This window comes from Argiope bruennichi, chromosome 1, assembly GCF_947563725.1.
Source record: "Argiope bruennichi chromosome 1, qqArgBrue1.1, whole genome shotgun sequence".
NCBI classification, from domain to species: domain Eukaryota; kingdom Metazoa; phylum Arthropoda; class Arachnida; order Araneae; family Araneidae; genus Argiope; species Argiope bruennichi.
In genome coordinates, this window is record NC_079151.1 from 101,657,102 (window position 1) to 101,661,585 (window position 4,484).

Consider the following 4,484-nt stretch of genomic DNA (forward strand, 5'->3'; position numbering starts at 1 on the left):
AGGATTATGAAAAAACTCGTTCTTCAGAAAAGGCATTTAAAACTTTTAAATACTTATAAATTAGCATCACTTACATTTCAATAGTTTGACATAACTTCTAATTGACAGAGAGAAAATAAAGATAGCACCGAAAACAGAAATGGATCTAATTTTTGAAACTGCAAAAAAAAAAAAAAAAAAAAAAAAAAAAAATGCGAATTTTCATCTAAATTCATCTTTTTAACTTAAGAAAGAAATAAAAAATAAAAAGCTGCGTCGGCCGGGAGTCGAACCCGGGTCAACTGCTTGGAAGGCAGCTATGCTAACCGTTATACCACCGACGCTTCGAAAGATGAGCATTTGTGATGCTTCAATAGGTATAGAAATCAGGCCAAGCATCTTCGTCCATTGCTCTTATCTGCCAAGTTCGGCGGAGAAAATCGAATGCAGAAACAACAAATGCCTCGGTCACTGGAAATCAGGTCGATAAAGATGAAATCTTCCTTCCGACCTCAGTGGATTTTTGCAGAGAAAGTGAAATTCAGAAAAGGAGTTTCTCAAAGCACAGATGAAAAACGTTTTAAATTCTGTGAATAAATTTGTCAATATTAACCTCAATTATTTGAAACAATAAATGACAATTTGCGATTTACGCATGGTTTAGATTGAACCTTCGAACATCAATTATATCTTGTTTTATTATTTTTTTTGATATAAAACTCGGTTTTTAGACTTCTCTCTTTAACAGCATTGTACATAAAAAAAGATTCCTATTTTTCATCTTTAAGGAGGTTTATGAAAGGAATTCGTAAGCAAAAAATTTTAAATAAGAGATGATCGATACACTTCAAGTGATAAAAAAAATAAAGTCGGACAACTTGGTAGTTTGATTTCCTTTCAGATGAGCGAGTGAAGTTCAGTAGCAAAAACAAAATGCAGAACCAATGGGTTTCAGCTATTGAACTGAAACCTCCGCTGGTGACCAGTTGGTTGTTTAGATAATTTAGAAATTAAATCAAATGATTTGTGGTTCTTTATTAGTTTGTTGAAACTGAGAATATTTTTTCCTATTGCTCTCAAACTTCTCAGTGATCTCGATAGAGAAAGCAATAAGGAAAAGAATGTCAATGTGTCTTTCAAAAATTGAATTCCTTTCTATTTTTCCGAAGGAAAAATAAAGCAGAAAATTGCTGTTGTGAGAATATTTATTTAGTTTATATTTTCAATTTGTGAAATAAGCTTATTGCATACATTAATTTGAAATCTCTGAAGAAAAGAGGAAAATGTGTCAAAACAACCAATTTGAATGTTACCCGAAATATTCAATTATATGAACTAAGCCATATATATTAATATATTATTAATTAATGTTACAAAAAATTATTATATTATAAAAATTACATTTTGAAAATGAACACGTATCCAAACAAAACATACTTTCAGCCAAAACATAGCCATTATATAATTTTTTATAATGGCTATGAATTCAGCCAAATATTAAATAGTGAATGCATTATAAAATTAATTTTATTATTAAAAGATAATATATTATAAAATCAATATTTGAAAACAAACACGTATCCAAATAAAACATTTTTTAATAATTTGGATATTCAATACTGAACTCAAGATACGAGGCGAGACTAGAAAATAACTATAATAAACATGACGATAATAATTTTTGTTATAGTGGATTGGCAACCAAGCACAAATGATGCATAGATGTGTCAAGCTAGATACTTCCACCTTTTAATCTTTCAAGTTTTCGTCATCTTTTGTTCCATCGGTTGTAATCTTCGAAATAATTCTCATGTATGCAGAACTGGAAAAAAATGCTGAATGTTTGACTGCGTAATTCTTTAAAATCCTTATTTAGATGCGATGTTTGCAAATTACTTCAAATGTTTTTCACAGAAAGTGAACCAATGCTATACGTTACACGGTAATATAATACAATAAAACTAATCGAAAAAATAAACACTCTAAATGCGAAAAACGCGGGATACAACAGAAAATAGACCGATTGCTAACCTGCGGAAATCGAGGGTAACGCAGCTGGAGGGTTAAACGAGAAAAATCAGTACCAAAATTTGCCGATTTTTGCAATAAGAATGTGTAGATTAGAAGTTTCCAAATGGTGGGTCCTGTCAAAATATAGAACGTATATGGATCTTAACAAAACTTACAAAATTGTGACTTTGCCTTAAAATGTTTATCAAAATGTACTTTTAAAATATTATTTTCAAAATTATATTTAATAATTTTTTTTTAAATACGATTTTCTTTGGGACAAATAAAATTGGTATTATGGAGCGATAATCCACACCCAACAGTCCTGCTTCTATCGAATTTCGGCTTAGTAATACAAATTTTACTTTTATTTAATGCATAACATGATATTCTGAGCAAACTCCATCCTTACAATGCGCTTTCCAAATGAAAAATCCCCTTCGCAATTTTTCTTTTATGCAGTGCTTCAGATGACGTTTCTCCCTCGCGTCATCAAAATGCGCTGAAATTCTAATCATTTGCATATTCCCAACCTCTTTTTCCTTTTATATGATTTTGATGTCAGTCAGATCATTCCTTCCTGGTGTTGCAATTTTAATGGTCAACAATGTATTTCTATTTGCAGTATCTAAAGAAGCTATATCGGAGTATTTCAGCAAAAATGAGCTGGGATTCGGAGCCAAACAATATCATGCTGTACCTTCATTGATTCCTATGTACTGGGTCATCATGTTTTTGATGCTCCTTAAGCGAAATTCCCGCTTATAGCATATAAAGTAATAACCTGTAATTGCTGATTGAATGAAAGATTGGGCACCTTTGTTTCACCTTATCCCAATTTTCTACGAAAGACGACATATTTATTTTTAAATTTGTTGTGATAATTGCTTTTTTTTAATAAATAATATTTATATTTATTATGCTTCTTTCGGATTCGAATTTTGATAAATATTTTTGAATCCTTTTCAAAAAGTGATCAACCTTTAGGAAGTATCTCGTCCTCCACTTCGTTCGCGCTAGCTGAGCAGCCACCTCTCACGAATCTTTGGAAGAAGACGATTTATAAGAAATTTCTAGATCCCTATAAACTGATAAAAACTCAAAGAAGTGATCGGTTTTCATTTTATTGTTGCGTGTGTTAGAAAGAAGATTCCGTTTAACGAATTTTATGAAATGGTTCTGAATTTTGTTAAGCTGGATAATTGTGTAAACTAATGTCTCTTTAGAGACTGAATAATTTTAGCTGTCTGCAACTGTTTAGTGTCATATGCAAAGAAATAAAAAAAAAATATTCAAATCTTTTTAAAGAAGTGCTTATCAATCATACTGAATTAATTAATAATGGGTAAGTTACTTGGTTGTTTTGAGTTCGCATAAGTATAAAGATGAACTGTGATTACTTTTTTTGTGTATCGAAGAATTGTTCTACTGAAATATTCGTTCATAATCTTTTTCGAAAAAGGCTATTATTTTAATTATTTTAAACAACTTTTTAGAAAATCAAATATGTAGCAGAATTTATGCAATTATTGAATAAACCATCGCTATATAAATGACGCTATCATTTACTAGATGAATGAATCAATTTTAAAAGGTCAAAGCTTGATTATTAGTTTTATATAAATGCTTGCTGTAAAACATAGTAGTCGCATACAGCTCATTTTTTGTCAATTTATTCGGAAACTCAACTGTAAAAGTCACGATATTATTTTATTGAAAGAAAAACAATCTAGAATTTCAGTTCTTGTAATCTAGACTTCGTCCATTGGGAAAATCTCGCCAAAAATGAATTGTTTAATACATTTTACAAATGTCTACGTAAATTAATCATAATGTGTATATATATATATGTATTAGAAACATTAAGAAATTTCTTCTTACGGAAAACGACACATTTCAAAAAGCTCAACTTCGTTCGACTGAGATGCTGTTTTAATGCTCGATTCAATATTTCTGTAAATTAGTGTTAAAAAGCATCTTTATAGTGTTGCACCTATTCGGTAGTTTGACTTCTAAACTTTCCCTTGCTTACTCATTTAAACGAATGTACGTATGATTGTAGCTCAATTCAAGTGTAAAATAGGGGCATTGTAAAATCCTTGAACTTAACTAAAGCTCATTATAATTCTCTTAAACTTCGAAAATCTTTTTTTTTGAGCTAGATTTTAAAAAAATTTTAACGTTTTTTGCGCACTAAAACAATAAGTTCTTGTATTAGGGATTCGATTCATCCCTAAATTCAAATTTGCTTGTTAATTTCTGCATCTCTGCAAATAATAAAGATGAATGTATGTGTTGGCATTCTACAAGACGGGCCATTTGACCTAATGCTACCAAATTTGGCACGTATATAATTTTAAGGGTGGTAATGTAACTTCTCGGGTATTTTTGAAATGTTAACGAGAATTTTTATTGAAACTGTATTTCGTGGGTTTTGTGATAATCTTTAAAAATACTGGGATAGAAAAAAAATATCTAATGCCAATTTAATAAGA

The 4,484-nt window shown here is 30.1% G+C and overlaps 1 non-coding gene across 1 annotated transcript; it reads right to left on the reverse strand.

Annotated features, from left to right (window-relative positions):
* Window positions 1–251: 251 nt before the first annotated feature.
* On the reverse strand, window positions 252–323 carry Trnag-ucc (transfer RNA glycine (anticodon UCC)). The gene has a single exon. It is a non-coding gene; the product is annotated as a tRNA-Gly (tRNA).
* Between the last annotated feature and the right edge of the window lie 4,161 nt (window positions 324–4,484).